This window comes from Pinus tabuliformis, chromosome 4_1, assembly GCF_031772625.1.
Source record: "Pinus tabuliformis cultivar Carrire ecotype Pingquan chromosome 4_1, CPIR1, whole genome shotgun sequence".
Taxonomy (NCBI): Eukaryota; Viridiplantae; Streptophyta; class Pinopsida; order Pinales; family Pinaceae; genus Pinus; species Pinus tabuliformis.
The window spans coordinates 478,997,169-479,015,400 of NC_142303.1; the positions used below are offsets into that span (position 1 = coordinate 478,997,169).

At 35.0% G+C, this 18,232-nt stretch overlaps 1 long non-coding RNA gene across 1 annotated transcript; it reads left to right on the forward strand.

Moving 5' to 3' along the window:
- Positions 1-5,968: 5,968 nt before the first annotated feature.
- Positions 5,969-6,701, forward strand: LOC149176570 (uncharacterized). Its single transcript, XR_016258657.1, has 2 exons — positions 5,969-6,096; positions 6,385-6,701. It is a non-coding gene; the product is annotated as an uncharacterized LOC149176570 (long non-coding RNA).
- The last annotated feature ends 11,531 nt before the right edge of the window (positions 6,702-18,232 follow it).

Genomic DNA, 18,232 nt, shown 5'->3' on the forward strand with positions numbered 1-18,232 from the left:
AATCTTTCAAGCTTTTCTCTTCCAAGTGCTTTGGTGAAGATGTCTGCAATTTGCTCATTTGTGGAACAATGAAGGAGATGGATTGTTTTGGCCTCAACATGATGTCGGATCAAATGATATTTAGTATTGATGTGCTTTGTACGATCATGGAACTTTGGGTTCTTGGCCAACTTTATTGCAGAGGTGTTGTAAATCATGAGTGGAGTTGATTGTAATTGTTTTACCTGCAAATCTTCATGAATTTTCCTGAGCCACACAATTTCTTTTGTTGCTTCAGCTGCTGCCACGTATTCTGCTTCTGTTGTGGAATCTGCTGGAACTGATTGTTTGCGTGATCTCCAAGAGACAACTCCTGATCCAAGACTCATAGCATATCCTGAAGTAGATACCCCAGTTTCTTTGTCTCCATCAAAGTTTGAATCAGAGTATCCAATCAAGCTGAAGTTGTCCACCTGTGTATACTTTATTCCAAGTTCTTGAGTTCCCTTCAAGTACCTTAGAACTCTTTTTGCAGCAGACCAATGTCCCTCACAAGGATTTTGCATAAACCTGGAGAGGATTCCAACAGCAAATGAAATGTCTGGTCTGGTAGTAGTGAGGTAGATGAGACTTCCTACAAGTTGTTTATACTTTGTTGCATCATCAGGATGAACACTTTCAAGTGTCTTTGTCACCCACTTTGGGGGACCTTTCTGAGATGGTCTAGGCTGCTCTGTTGATTGAGTTGGGACTGAATCAAGATTGAGTCTCCCAATTCTATCAATTACATCACTTAAAGCATCATCCGTTGTTGGAGTTTCATTCGGGGGAGAGTGATCTTCAGATGAAGATTCCACATGTTGATATAGTATAGGAATCCCCCCTTCAAGATGTGGAATCTGATTATCAAATTATTGAAATGATTTTGTTTTTGGGAATCTATCCAAGCGATCAAGTTGCCGCTCAACAACATTGTCAGATTTGGATGATTCAAGAAAAATTACATCTCTAGATAACACAAACCTTTTATTTACTTCATCATAGAGGCGGTATGATTTGGAGGTGTTTGAATACCCCAGGAAGATACACTTACGACCACTAGCACCAAGTTTGTTTCTATGTACCTTTGGTATCAAAGCATAATAGGTGGAACCAAAGATCTTGAGATGTTCTACCGAAGGAACATGTCCATACCACAATTCATAAGGAGTCTTGTTTCTTATAGCATTAGATGGACATATATTCTTTATATATGCAGTACATAGAACAGCATCAGCCGAAAACATTATCTTTACATTTTTGAAGAAAAGCATGGATCGTACCATATTCAAGATTGTTCTATTCATTCTTTCAGCTACACCATTATGTTGGGGATTATAAGGCACAATTGTTTGATGTTTGATCCCATGTTGGCGAAGATAGTTTTCAAATTCATTTGATGTATATTCTTTTCCATTATCAGTACGAATAGACCCAATATGAGATTGTGCATCATTTTCAATCCATTTATGAAAATTCTTGAATGTTTGAAAGGCATCAGATTTGTTCTTCAATAAATAAACCCAACACATTCTGGTGTAATCATCAATAGATGTCATGATATATTTATTTCCATTTGCAGAAGGAACAGGCATTGGACCACATAAATCTGGATGAATGAGTTTAAGCTTCCTATGTGCTCTTGAATGTGAATCATGAAAATAATGTTTGCTATGCTTTCCTAGAATGCAAGCATCACATTGCTTATGTTTCCTAGGAATTGTAGGCAAACCAGCAACACCATTTTTCTTGAATAAGCGGAGGCTGTCATATTTTAAATGTCCAAATCTAGCATGCCATAATAAACTTGATGGAAGTGTACCTTCTTCATGATGAGAAATATATGAGAAATGTTGTGCATGAGCTGAGGTTCCTTGCAGTTTGAGAAGCCTTTCTTCTTCTATTCCCCTCATGACAAGTGAGTGGTCAGAAGCTTTTCTTACCTCAAGCTTGCCATCAAACATATGAATGGAGTGACCTTGCTGGTGGATGTGGACCAAGGACAACAAGTTTCTCTTGAGTTGTGGGAGATATAGAACATGATCTAGAAGAAAGTCTGGAAGACCAGGCAGTTTAAGCTTGATTGTGCCAAGCCTTGATGGCTTGATTTTTGACTGATCTGCAAAGTATACTGCTCCATCAACATTGTCAGTGAAATCTTCAAAAAATTATTTTCTATGAGTCATGTGACAGGATGCTCCTGAATCAAGCAAACAATCATTTTTCGAAGAAGCAAGTGAAGCATTAAACACATCTTCATTTACTCCAATGTTACATTGTGCCTCAATATAGTGAGTGGATTCAGGTGCTTTACCTTTGTCTGTATCATCAGTTTTACCTTTCTGTTGGTTTCTTTTCTGCTCAATTTTGTCCCATGGTAGCTTGCATGTAGAGGCATCATGTGATCCATTTCTTTTGCAGTAAATGCAATGCAAATATGCCTTTTCTCCTTGAGAATGTCTGCCCCCCTGCCTTTGAAATATCTTCCTCTTTCTCTTCGTCCACCTCTTCCTCTTGTATAATCTTGAGCAGAATGCTTTTCTTTATGAGTAAGGCACACAGTTTCTTCAGACGATTCAGGGGTTGTCTTCCTTCCAAAAGCTTCCTCTCTTTCATCAAACTTTTTCACAAGAGAGTCAAAGGTTATATCTTTGAGATTTCCATTTGCTTGCAAAGACTCAAGATAATTGGAGTAAGTAGGATAGAGTGCCTTGAGAAAAGCAATAAGAGGGATATCCAGCTCAACCTTAGTGGATTTGATATCATGCATTAGAGACATTACTTCAGATGCAAGAGCAAGAGGATCATTATTTTTCAGTTCAGGAGTGAAGAGTTTAATCATGAGCTGAACAACTTCAAGTGCAGAATGTGAGTCATACAGTTCTTTCAGCTTTTGTAAATCTTCAAAGGCAGTTGAATATGATGAAATATGGCGACTCACCTCTTCATTTACAGATGCTGCGATTAATGCATCGGCTTTGCTGTTCTTGTTTTCCCAAATGACGAGCTCTTTGTCTGAGCTAGGCTGTACTCGGTCATTGTCTCCTTCTCCGACACACACTCCTTTCCACAACTCATTGAAGATGAGGGTGTGTTTTATCATCTGGGACCATTCAGGATAGTTCTCCTTGCCAGTGAGAACTATTCCTACTATAGAGATGATTGAATGCATTCTGTAAAAAAAAATACTTCTGCTGATATACAGTGAAATTGTACTCAAAGGGGTAAAAAGATTTCAAATACTTTATGCACTATGTTTCTTCAAATCCCTCCAATGTTTATAAAAGCATCCTCATATAATATATCCAACATATTCCATACTCAATTCATATTCCATTCAACGCATTCAAATCGAAGCCATTCAATATATATCATTCAATATATATACTGGACCATTCTACGCATATACAGACTTGGACGGTCATATCTATAAACCCACAACGTTTCCCCGGATGCACACCACGTTAATACTCAAAAAAGCGTTAATATCATTCAAGCCAAACGCACCAAACTGAACACCAAACTGAACTGAGCAGTAATTTAAAAACTGTGCATTTGAAACAACACCATTCAAAACTTTATTTGAAACTATATCCGCTGCGCCAACATTATACTCGTTCAATCGAGGGGAGGACTTTTTCGAATGAAACTAGAGGTGGCGCATATCATGAATATGCACCCATCCAATAAGAAGCTACACCATTCATGAATATGCACCGCACTAACAAAACTTTAATACAGAGATAGATATTTATAAACAAAATAGCAATATACATACGGTGGCATACCACGCTTCCACTGCGCTACCATTCAACACAGCATACTATTCAACACTGCATACTATTCCAGAAAGTTAAAAAATTCTAACTCCGCACTGCAAATATTTATGAATCACATGGACAAGTACGAGGGAGCTTTCCGTGACCGATCCGGAAATTCAAGCCGCCAGCAGTAACGCCCTCAGTGGTAAGGCCTATTCCAAGGATGTCGACTTCTAGGTACACAGGGAAACGTATTTGTTTGAAATAGAATTCAAAACAACGACAGCAACAACAAACATATTTGTTTGAAATAGCATTCAAAACGTATGTTCATTGAAGATACACAGTCAATTCAAGCGTTCAATGTAACACCGCAATGATACACCGTTAATTCAAACGTTCATATCATGATTTCCCATGGCAATCCAGTGCAACACGGATTGTAGTCAAATGTATACAAAAATGCAGTAAAATGCAATACCAATTCACCTTTGTCAGCCTTCCGCTCTCGACAAAGGCGTTCTTCAAAAAACGCAGACGCACCAAGTAATCATTCACCAAAGTAATCCTTCAGAGGACAAAGGCGTGAGGCAATGAATTACAATGCAGAGGACAGAGGCGTTGAGGACAGTGCTCATGTTAGAACGTCAGAGGACAGTGTTCAGTGGGCAGTGCTCAGACCAACGCACAACCCACAGTAGCAAAAAATTAAGGGAGTTACAACTATTTTGAGAACTGGCTCTGATACCATGTCAGGTCAGGAGTAACTCCAGTTTGGCAGAAAACTGATATAATTTATTTCATTAGGTAGCTATTGTTATATACAAAGAATGTGACTACTCAGTTCATCTTTTGATGACTATTCACATTCCAAATTCACCCAATCACAGAGGATTAGGTGTCAACAACTAAATAAAATTTATCTATATATAAATGAATGTTATAAATAATAATTATGAACTTATTAGAATTGAAATAATCTGAAATCCCTAGTAAATTGGTGGGTGGGGAGCCAAGTGACATGAATCTAGTTTTTTAAATTTATTAAATGCAATGGGCCATTTTGCTCAATAAAATTTCCTTATATACAAATAAATGTTATAAATAATAATGAAGAACTTATGATGGAGGAAGTTAATAGAATTGGAATAATCTATAATCCCTAAGAAATTTGTGGGTAGCTAGCCACCTCAGAAGAATCAAGTTTTAAAAATTTATTAGAAGTCAATGCAAACTAACAAACTATGTAACACACTACAACTATTAATAAGCATTGATACCAAGCATATGCTTAGCATATTCTTTTGAGAATCAAAGTCAATGCAAACTAAAAAAGTGTGTAAAACACTACAACTATTAATAAGCATTGGTACCAAACATATGCTCAACATATTCTTTTGAGAATCAATCTAAGTCCTCAATTAAAAAAATAAACAAATCCTCATCCACCTTAAGTTGAAATAAGAATTTTTGGGAAATTAATATTTTTTTTTCTTATAAAATTTCAATTAATTTGTGACTATATATAGAATATACTTAAAATTAAGCTCCAAATTCAAAATTTTATTTAATGAGCCACATTTTTTTATTATTTCTATATTGTAGTAAGTATTATTTTATTATTTTTTTAAGATCATTCACCACGCAATATCTCTTTCCTAATGGATTATAGAAGACTTCTAAAGAAAAACAAATGAATGAATTAACTTTTTATCCCGATATTAACCCTTTTTTTTAATATAACTGACATTTATATAATATAACTTTAATTATAGACCATATTACACAATAAACACCTATGTATATAGATTCGTGGTGTTTCAGATTGCACCTCAGGTATTTAGTAGACCAGTAGATTTGGATTTGTGGACCATATATCTATTTATACTTTAACCTCCACTTGTTCTCTGCACCATGTACATAGATTCGTCGTCACCTATTTACATAGATTCGTCGTCACCATGTACATAGATTCGTCGTCACCTACTACAGCCCGCGATCGTTGACTTTTTGTTATCTACATCCGTCGTCACCTATGTACATAGATTCCTCGTGTTTCAGATTTAACCTCCGGTATTTAGTACAGCCCGTCGTATTCGGCTTAAGCAGCAGTAGATTTGGACTCGTGCACCATATCTCTATTTATACTTTAACCTCCACTTGTTCTCTGCACCATCTCATCTCATCTCATTCCTGCTTTTCTTTCTGGAATTTGTTTTGTTGTTTTGGTTCATATCAATGGCTTCGAAGCTCGTATTAGCGTTGGGTATTTGCATTTTCGCTCTTTTCCTGTTATCTCCCGTAACAGCCCGACCAGGTAAAATACCACTCAATCACATGTTACACAGCAAAGTTGAAAAGCTTGGAATTCCTCGCTTATTTCAATAGTGTTGTATCATCCTAATGTCCTCTCATCCGATCTCTAACTCTTCACCATTTTATGTTATAGAATATATGCAGTGTTCATAACATAATCAAATATGTGATTTTAGTAAACGTAATATAAAAATAAAAATATCAAAACAAAATTCAGTTATGTTGGAAAAAATTCGCTTAATAGTTTATTACTAATTGTAAAATTGTTTGATGTGTATGGCACATACAGAACGTCCCACCGTGGAGAGATACTGCTGCATTACCGGCCCCAATGGTTTGTGCATCCCACAGCCCTGCCCTCCTCCCGAGGCACATGGTGTAGCCGAGGGGGCTGTTGGTGCATCAGATGGTGGTCACCGCTAGATAGAATAATTAGGCTAGGTTTCGGTGCAGACTTGGATCTATATAAAGTACTCCATGACTGTTTAGGTTTGTTTAGGAGCTAATAAGAAGTGCAATAGCATTCATTATTTTATAGTATAAAGTACTTTATCACTGTTTAGGTTTGTTTGGGAGCTAATAAGAAGTGCAATAGCTCATTATGTTATGTGTTACGCTATTTTGATGATTGATCTGTTAAATGTGTAGCCATTTTGATAATTGATTTGGTTAAATGTTAATATTTATTTGTGTTTTTTTTATAATAGGTTTTGACCACTTTGTTGAGTGGTATATTAATGGTTTTAATGTTTATTTTTGTGTTTTCTAAATATCTTTGAATATATAGTTTTTTATTTAGATTTACAGGTCTTGGAAATGTGAAGATAGATTAAACATTACATCAATTTTAGTTATAAAAAAAGTAATGTATAATTCATAATTTTTAATTTTTTAGGACTCAATATAGATTTATTTGAACTTTGGATTTATAGAGGGTTTATTGGTTCAAATCTATTGAAAGCACAAATTTTTTTGAGAATGAAAATTTTGAAGAATATTTGATTCATTTAGAAAAATGATAAATCCTAAGCTTATAGGAATTTTTAATTGTTCTTTATAGATTTTATTCATTTCAATATTTGATAAATAGTAGATTAAGATGGATATATACTAGCTCCTTATACTCAACATTTTTTTGATATATCTATATCTATCTATCTATCTATATATATATATATATATATATATATATATATATATATATATATCCCCAACCAATTCAATGGTGACTATAAAAAACAAATAAGCATCTTTTTAGTTTTAAGCATTTTTTTAATAATTATTTTGTAGATTATGTATATATTAAGACTAAAATATTTTATTGAAAATGACTATTGAATTATTTTATATAAGGCACATTATCCACACTAAAATGTTTTCACTATAAAAAAAAAATTTAATACATTATACATATAGTTGTCATTAAAACATGTTTTTTTAGATGGTTAATATATTTTTAAATACACACTTAAGCAACTCTCTCTCTCTCTCTCTATATATATATATATGAAATATTTGCGTAAATATTGTGGATTATCATTTTTTTAATTTTTTAATTTTTGTAATTCACTAAAGGAAATATGATGACCATATGTTTATTGTTAATGTTATTAAGGGTTGTAATGTGTTACAAGGTTTGATAGGTTGCATTGACTTTTAATAAATTTAGAAAAACATATTCATGGGTGGTGACGTTTGTGAACCAATTTCCTATTTGACATTATTCCAACTCTAAGAAATAAATTTAAAAGATTAGATGTGTGTCAAGTGCCTCATGACCCACCAATTCCAATTTCATAGGGATTTGACATTATTCCAATTATAATAATTCCCTCCATGATAACTTTCTTATTACTATTTATAACATTCATTTATATATAATAGCTCATTTTCCTCTTGAACTTAAAGTTGTGTAATTTCTTTTCCTCCTCAACTTACAGTTTACCCATGAACTTTTTATACATGATTAATAAGGTAAATGTGTTCATTGGTTAAACATTTTTAGTGTGTCACAATTGTTTATTTTGTTATATTTATGAAGCTTTCCATTATATCAACCACATTAATATTTTTATTTTTAATGTGGCTGTACTAGTTTACTTAATGTTCATATCAAGTTTTGTTATTATTATTTTTGAAATGCCACATATGAACTCTATATTAAGAACAAAAAAAAATTATTCTTCTTCAACATGCTAAGGATTAGGAAGCGATCTAATCTCTGGTACTTTATAGATATACTATTGCTATAAAATTATTTAATTCGAGATTGAATTTGATTTTTTTTAAATAATAAAAAATAATATATTTACCTTATAATGAAAAGTGAAAATCTATTTTTTTTTTTTTTTTACTTTTAATTACTTTATCTCTATAGAAAGTTTACATAACATTGAAATATTCTAATTGGAGTTATGAATTTTTTTTTATTATTCATATAATTTTTTTTGAATTACTATTTATAAACTCTATTTAGCATGGAATGAATTGCACATGGTGTAAAATATATATTATTATCATTTCAGATTGTCCATGTCAACTTCATACTTGGTGTACTAATTACATATCTCGTGAAAGAGACAATTATAGAGAAAATTAAAAATGTTTCACTATAAATTTCTTTATATCTCTATATATAAATATAAAGTAGAATTAACTTGTACATTGAAGTTCCTTGGATGGGGTGTTTGTTAAAGAATAAGTGGGGGCATAATGCATTAGTGGAGGGACATGACATTAAGTGTTGTAGATACCATGCAACAATTTCATTGAAGGCTACTAGTTTAAATGATTATTTTAGGTGGAGATGAAGCTCATAGATGAAGATTCATGCTTGCAAAAAAGGTGGATTCATTGCTACTAAAGGGCTCTATTCTTGTTGGATAGGGAATGAAGAATGGAATCTCATATTGCAAATAAGAGAAATTTAGTATAATGGTTTGAGTTGACACCAAAGATATTATGTGAAAAGCCATTATTGGAAGTAATGCTTGGAACACTTCTAAATTGTCACCACCTGTAAGTGTGTGACTTCTTATGTTATTAGTTGTATCAACTATTTTTAGTATTCTACATCCCCTTTTCTAGGATCTAGAAGTATCATGTATTCTTATGTATGTAATCTTTGTGAGATCAATAAAATTATTGTATGAACTATTTTTAGTATTCTTCATCCACTATTCTCTGATCTAGAAGTATCATGTATTCTTATGTATGTAATCTTTGTGAGATCAATAAAATTATTGTATGATTTGTGTTGTGTGAACAATCTCTCCCTCTATCTCTATTTTCTAACATGGTATGAGAGTGGGTTCTAGATTGTCTTCTGAGTGCTACTAAAATATGAGAAAGCCCTTAATTTGATTACTGTAAATAAATAAGATAGGAAATTGTGTTTTGTGAGTAAATTATATTATTATTTTTTGTTTGTAGATTTGTTCTCCTTATCGGAAGCCAAGAGATAAAAGACTTTAGGGAAGCCATGATATCGGTTTCATTATTGCCCATGGAAAAGTGGTTTTACGTGCTGCCTAGGAAATTTATCCTGTGAGGTTCTATGTTAGAGGATATCCAGATTTGTTCTTCAGTCGATGTGAAAGAGCAATTCGGCAAATTAAGAAGGCGTGGGAGTTCATTCCAAATTGGAAAGGAGTCATTCACCACTCAATGATCTTTATGTTTGTCACCCACACTTATGGTGATCTTTATGTTTGTCATGCACACTTATGGTAACTAGGGATGCGGCGATAGACAAGTTTGAATACAATGATGGTCAAAATTTGCTTCAACGATCAGCCAAAGCGTAATAATATTTTCTTCAGGGTTTTGAAATCCGTCCAATGGTTTTGCGATTTTGCTAACGGATCTCTCTCCCTCTATCCAGAAGCACTGTTTTCGCTGTTGTTAAAACACATTGTGGATTATGTGACCAGTTTCATGGATCTCTGTGTCGAGGTATTATCCATGCCAGTTTAGGGACTGGGATCTGTTATTATCCAACAACCGTATAATATCGAGGTTAGTGGTTTGGGCAGCAATTTTTGTGTTGCCGTTCCGGCACAGGAATATCAGACATCGGCGTTATATAGCGGAGCAACTGTCACCATTGCTTTGTTGTAGACCTCGAGAAGCTTAGCGCTGTCGACAAGTATAAAGCCATATAATGAGGACGTCATGGAGAGTCGAGAGCCAAATATTATTGGTTGTGTGTTTGTGTATGCAAGTTTGTGGTGTGAATTGTAGTATGTTATTATATTGTGTAAAAATCAAATAATACAGAATTACTAAGAACAACTTAATTTAATGTGAAGTTAGTGTTATCTGTCATGTTTCCATAATTTGAGTAGTAGGTTATTTATACAAGGTCAAGATTAAGTTGTAGAATTGTCTATTGAATACATTTTGTACCCATAATGCTATTCTAGATAACTAGTGAATATACGGGTATCATAGAAGATATATTCAACATATGGTGGAAGTTCCATAAGATGGTTGGGTATGGAGACTCACCCATTGCTCTCTCGAGGTTGAGAATATAGAAAATTTTAGGGGCCAATGTTAGCCCTAGGGAAAAATCTAAGAGGTTTTATATTTTGGAGCCCATTTGTTTTTATAATACACCCATTTATTATAATTAGCCCAACATTTACTTAAAAAATAATTATTTATCACATTTTAGCCATTAAAAAAAATAGGATAAACCATGCAAATCCCTATCCACCTAGTTTGGGAGGCTAGATTTGCTTGCAAGGATTTTGTGGGTTGGGAAGTTAGATTTTCTTGCAATAGTGTGATTCTCTAGTTTGAGAGGTTGGATCTCAATCGGCCTCATTTGATTGCAAATCTAGGAGTCTCCATTAGGGCACACTTCTTTAGAGCATTCACTAACATGCAAGGCTTCAACATTGGAATATTCACCATATTGGCGCCTTTGATGATCTATGCATGCATGGGACTACATGCAAGATCCTTTCTGCATGATTTACTTTGTGATTTGCTCCTCCTTTCACTCTACAACTGCATAGTTCTCTCTCAAACTTGTTGTAGGTGTCAAGTCTTCTCATTAATCACTACATGCAAGATGCTTTCTGCATGTCTCTCCAGAACTTGTTGTAGGTGTCAAGTCCTCTCATTGATCAACACTATGGTGCATTACCTTGGATCTTCAGCTAGTGATGCTAAATCATGAGTATTGTAACATATTTTCTGAATCAATAATTGTTTTTGTTCTTTCAATTTTTTTAGTGTTTTTGCTCCGCAAAGCTGTGTATTCAACCTTTACTAGCTAGTTCATCTGTGCACATTTTCTAACACATATACATGGTATGAAAGCCTCGACCCAGGTTTGATTCCCCCGAGTTGCATTTGAGGGGGGGTTTTGGAAGAATCACCGCACCTCTATGGAATCTGTAATTTCCACCTTGGGGATGTTAGCTATTGTTTTCGAATGTTTACCAACACTTGCAGGTTTTGGTGTAACAGAAAACCTCTTCAATTATTGTATCAAGAGGAACTCGAGGTCGTGCCTATTCTTTATAGATTATGGTAGTAGCAATTACTTTCAACTACATGCCCACACAAGCTCAAATATTTCTAGAAAAGCCTAGACATATTCCTCTTCATCGTGTGCATCAAACCTCATCTCACAAACATATTAAAAATACATTAAGTATAATGGAACATAGAGTGTCATTGTTGTACCTCACATAATGTCAAATATGCTACTTATTTTCTACTAATTCCTTCTACCTTTTGTGGATTTTAAGAAACCCATATCATAGGTAGGAGACTTTCATTGTCCATACTGTAAAATCAATCACAATTAATTATACGAGTAGTTGAGATTCATTGATGATGGAAACCAATGTATCCAAATTGTAATTGTATTTCTTATGAGGGGTTAGATTAGGACCTAGATTACATAGGCACTCCCACAGAAAAGAACAATTCATAAATTATTCATCTCATTAAGTTCCCAAATATGCACAATTTTCTACTGTTGCAGAATGGTCACATGCATAGTTGATCATGAGTAAGCTAGCTCCTTGGCACAAGTATTAACGACTACCTACTATGATTCCACCACCAACTCTACACTTGGATGCAATAAGAGGGACATGTGTAAAAATTCAATGACTCTTATAAATACTAATAACACAAACTCTTATAATTTGGAGTTCAATGATTTAACAACTTCAACAGTAAGTAGTAAATATAAAGTGTAAGAAAGCAACATATAGTGCACCCCATGCAATTGAATCCAATTAAATGAGAAGAGAGAACACCACTTGGAAAATGGATCACCACCACCAAACCATGAATCACCTCTGATTCCGCCTACACTGAGGTTCTTGCCACGGATCAAGTGCCTCCAATTGATCTATGCAACGGGTATTTAATACCTTCTTTCATGATATGGTTTCCATTAGCAGTGTCCCACTTTTATGGGTCTTTTTTATCCATTTTCCTAGGTTTATCTTAGGAAATATCACTTTTATATCCCACGCAGATTTTCCTCATTGATCCAAAATCTTTTGCTTATAGATGTGTTAAAGAATTACATGCATAAATTGTAGTTTAACAAAGAAAACTTAATGTGCATATGAGAGAAGAGGAGAAACACATAAATCATGAAATAAGACAGAAAGACTTGATAACGGAGTTCGTCTGACTTGGACTATGTCTCTAGGCCCTCCTTGGTCAATGGGGAGGCCTTCATTCATTAAATGGCATGAGTTACAAAAAAGGAGTTTTATACCTCAATACTGAAAAATGACCGAAAAATGCAGAACTCTCATGGAGAAACAACCAACACCATTGCATTCGTGGCATCGATAAGTGTTGAAACCATATAAAATTTGTCAAATTATGACAAAGTGAAAATTCGGCCCTCCTGCAAAATTCTTCCCTACACTGCGTGCATTGCCTCCTCTCCCTCGGCACACTGATAAACTGTGTTTTAAATATAAATTGTGGTGGTAGATTTCTTAAAAATTTTGTTGGCGCAGTTGGTTAAGGATTTGTTTATTATGGATGAGGTCGGGCAGTCAAACCCCGCCCTCTCCTTTTTTATAACAAATTCCCTTTTTTTAATAAAAAAATGGTTGTGGGTTGGGTCGGGCCCGCCTTGGGTGGCCTACCCACTTTACCCACCGTACCCACCTCCACTGGTTGTCCTTTAATTGCTGGTGGTTGTTTTTGTGTGGGCGTGGTTGGGTTCATGCCCCAAGGGTTGGCCCACCACCCGTTGTTGGTTACGGTGCCGAGGTGTGGGGTGGCGGGGTCATGGCCACCCACCCCATGTTAATTGCTGCATTCTTTGGGTTGTGTGGAGGGGTCAGGGGTCATGACCCTCCTCTCCATAAATAACTGTATTATTATGCGGGTTCGGTTGGGGTGGTGGGATTGGTGGCCTCCCACGCCCTTTTTAATTTTTTTTTGTTTAAATAAAACCAATTGCGCATCTTTCGAAAAATTGGTTTTCGACCAGAGGAGTCTTTTTAATGAGGAAAACATTTCGCCTAGAATCTGGTTAGAGTTGGCTGGGTTCCATCTGTTGGAAAAAGTCCAAATTGTGCCTTCATTAATCATGTTGAGTCATCAAAACTCAACCTAACTTTGATTACCTCTATGTCCTTCATCCAGACTCAGATTGGAGTGCCATTCACACAGTTGGAATTAGGGCAATGAGCACTTTGATCTGGTGTCAAGTTCATCACCTTTCCACCACTTTCAATTTTGAGCTTTTTCCATGCCACTGTGTCTAGAGATCCACCTAGATCGATCCTCCACATTGAGGAACCTTTCTACTGCCAAAAACTTTATCAGTCAATTGGCAAGTGAGGGAATTGTTCCCCCACTCTTTCTTTTTCCATCCATTTTGCCTGGCTAGGGTGCACCCCCTTGAAACCAACTTGAAGTTATTCCACATATCCCCGTTGTGAAGTCCTAGTTCTTCTGTCAAGGATGATGTCTTCAGGTAACGCATTGAAATACCCTGGTGCAAAGTCATCAACTATAGGCACTATTCCCACCTCCTCGGTGTCCATAATCAACGGTGGCTCATACAGATTTAAGTTCTGCACATTCACTACGGAGTACATTTGCATATATATCGACAAATCAAGACAAAAGGCATTGTTCCCAATCTTTTCCAAGATGATGAATGGACCATACTGGATTGGTCGCAACTTCTTCCATTCTCCCTTCTTCTTGTCCTTACTGATACGAAACCACACTTTTTCGCCCAATTCAAATTGATGGTCGACTCGGTGTTTGTCGTTTTGAGGCTTGTACCATGCTTGACTTTTCTCCAACTCCTCATGTACTGATTGGTGAATCAACTAGATCCGCTGAATGAACTACTACGCTTTGTCCCTGTCGAAAGGTCCATAGGAGTCATTTTCCCTTCCAAAGACCATATGAAAAGGGTCTTTTGGTAGGTAGCCAAAACATGTCTCAAATGGTGAAAGATGCATAGATGAGTCACTGCTCGGTTGTAGGAATGCTACACATATGGAAGATGCTCATTCCACAACTTAGGATGTTTTCCACAATAACCTTGCAACAAGTGCACCACGGTGTGGTTTACAACCTCTGTTTATCCGTCAGTCTGTGGATGGAATGTCGTGATTCTTTTCAACTCTGTGCCCATCATCTTCCACAAGTTGGTCCAAAAATCTCCAAGAAAGCGAGAGTCCCAATCTGACACATTCAATGTGGGCAACCCAAAGTGGACCCAAACATTCTGAAAGAAAAGATAAGCAGTTTTCTCTACAGTGATCCGCTTTTTACAAGGAATTAAAATACACATCTTACTAAAACGGTCAACAATGACATACAAATAGTCGTGGCTTTTTCTAGACAAAGGAAAACCTCCTACAAAATCCATCAACACACATTCCCATGGACGAATCGAAATAGGGATTCGTATGTCTAGCCCGAGTTTACTATTAGAGGGCTTTGAAACATAACACATCACACAACCCTTTACATAGTGAGTCATAATGTTCTTCACATGAGGCCAAAAAAAATCTTTGTACATAACACAAAGTTTTTTCGACACCAAAATGACCAGACACAAGGGAGGTGTGGGCCTCTTGGATTACATGTACGCTTTCTCCTGTGGGTATGCATAATTTTCTAAGGTGATATAACAATTTCCCCTGCAAGTGATAGTTGTCCATGTGTGAACCATGGGTTAGTTTTGCATAAATCTCCTTAAAGTCATCATTTTTAGCATATTGTTCAACATAACTTTCAAAAGATAACAAAGCAGTATGCAAAATAACAGAATCAAAAATAGGAGGGCGAGATAGCATATCAGACACTTTGTTGCTAATGCCCTTCTTATACTTTATTACCAGATGAAAATGTTGAAGAAAACCCATCCACCTGAAATGACGAGATTGTTGCAACTTGGTTTGTTACTGAAGAAAATTCACATACATACACCAGTATAATGAAAAAAAATCTCATATAGTTTCTACACCATTGTATTCTTAATACCAAGGATTGTCATGGTATTGGTCCACAGTAATGAGCATGACAATGGATATTTGATCCCATCAAAGAATACCATTGGAATAACTACAAAATTTGCCTAAGGTATTGTCTAAGGGATAATTTATATAAGGATATGAAGGTCGAAATGTTCTGTGCATGTGATTTGGTTTATTGATGAAATGTTTCATATGAAATAAGTGTGTACCTAGTAGTGTGATGATGGATCAAATCTTATAGATCTAAAACGACTACACATTGAATAATCTTCTTATGGGTTGATATATTTGTGATGATGATGTTATGATGTGTGTCTTTTACAATATGTCCCTAGATTTGGGTTTTATTGATGATCTATTATGCAATGAAGGTATTATTTGGTAGTTATAGATATATACACAGTGTTTCTTCGGAAAAATTGCGTAGAGACAAGGATCAACTTTTATGTAGTAGCATATTGATTCTATAGTATGGACATATTTGTATGTAGGTATGTTTCTTGAAAGGAACATACATACGTAAAACTGTCTTAGAAGGGACACTTACATATATGCTAGGGTTTTATTGTACATGATGTATGATCAGTCTTGCTGTGTCTACTACTATATGCCAATGAAGTCATTCCATGTTGATCTATGTTTGAAAATGTTGATTGAGGTTGAACTCATTACGTTGTGAAATTTTTAATAGCAATGATGTTGCTATGAGATGATTTGTATTTGGTTTAGAAATATGTGACAAGTTCGGTGTGTGTTTCAGTGACTGATTTCTGTAGTGCAGTGATTCAGTTTTTGGGTTCACTATTTTGATATATCTACGTGGGATATCTAAAGATAATGCAAGTATATAAGAAAGGATTTCTCATAATAATAATTTATATGTTTTGACATAAGGTTGACTAGGATTTTCAGTGATGAGATCTTGTTTCTGGGATGAACACTAGGTGGTAGGACATATTGATGAAGAGTATATAGCGAATTGAAATGACCTAGTTTTTTTGGTTGTTTGAGATTCAATATTTGATTTATTCAATGATTTGGTGATTAATTTAGTTCAATGATTTGATACAGTGTTGGTTTCAGTATTATTGTCTAATATTTAGAATGGATCCACTTTCAAATATTTTGAAAAGTGATCCACAAAGAGCAAAGGATAAGGGGGTCGTAACTCCCTTCGAGTAGAAGCTTAAAAAGAAGAGAATGTTATAGCCTTCTGGATGTGGGTGCCTACAGATTATTAAGCTTTTGTACAATTACAAGTATTGTAAGAAATTTATCTTTATAATAAAATAAGAAGCCAAAGAAGACAACAACGGTGGTTCTTTCCCACATTGGGTTTCCACCTATCCTAGTGTTCATGTGTTGCTTGTGTGTGCTGACTTATTTTGTTATTAATACACTCAATTCTTATTTAATTAATGTTAAATGAAGCACTTATATATTGCCTCAAGTTAAACATATGAGGAATTAATTGAAAAAGTCAGTGAACTGGATATATTCTACTTTCCTGCATCGCAGTCATGTACATATGTAGGTTTACTTCATGAAAGTTGCATATAGAAATATCAATATAAAAAGAAAAGTTTAACTAGTTTAAAATATCGATTCACTACCCCCGTCTCAGTATTTTTCTAACATTTGGTATCATATAAAGTCCTTAAGAATAGGCTTGTTCACTTAAAGGAAGATTCATAAAGATGAGAAACCGAGAAGGATCATCATTTACCAGGCCACCATTATTCAATGGATCCAATATGTTTTTTTGGAAAGTCATAACAACATCTTCTCTACAATCAGTTAGAGAACATGTTTTGGGAACCGTTGAATGATGCTATCAATATCGATCCTCTATTCCCATAGATCAAATAAAAAAGGAAAACTATGAGACCAATCCAAAGGTTGTCAATGCTCAATTAGGAAGCTTGGAAGAATCAAAATTTGTTAAAGTCATGCACTTGAATACTAGAAAAGCTATATGGGACAAGATCATCCAGAGTTATAAAGGTGACACCAAGGTAAAGAGTGCCAAACTTCAAACTCCTAGAATTTAATATGAAACTCTCAAAATGCATAATCATGAAATTGCAAGTTTCTTTGTTATGGTAGATGACATCATGAATTCTATGAGAAATTTTGGTGGCAAAATAAAAGAATCATTAGTGGTTGAGAAAATATTAAGATCTCTAACACCAAAGCTTGATTCAAAAGTCTCTCCCATTGAATAAATGTAGGATTTGAGGAACCTTACTACTGAAAAACTTCATGGGATTTTAATAGCCTACGAAATGATAAAAAGGGGTCCCTTAGATAGAAGAGAAGTTGAATTCAATGCTACTTCTAAAGGAAAGTAAAAGGAGTAGGTCAAGGACTGAGGATATGTATCAGATACTTAAGAGGTGAATTTCATAGAGAAACTCCAAGTGGGTACTCGAATATTTAGAGGTAAGCTTCCTTTCAAATGTTTTTCTTCTGAAAGAGTTGGTCATTATGCTGCTAAATTCCCTTATAGAGAAAACCATGAGAAAGGAAAATATGCTACAAAAATGAAGGTTAGAAGAAGGCTTGAAAACAAGAGAATATTCTACACACATGAAGATAGGGATGGTATTTCAAATGGAGAAGAAAGTGTGTCTAATC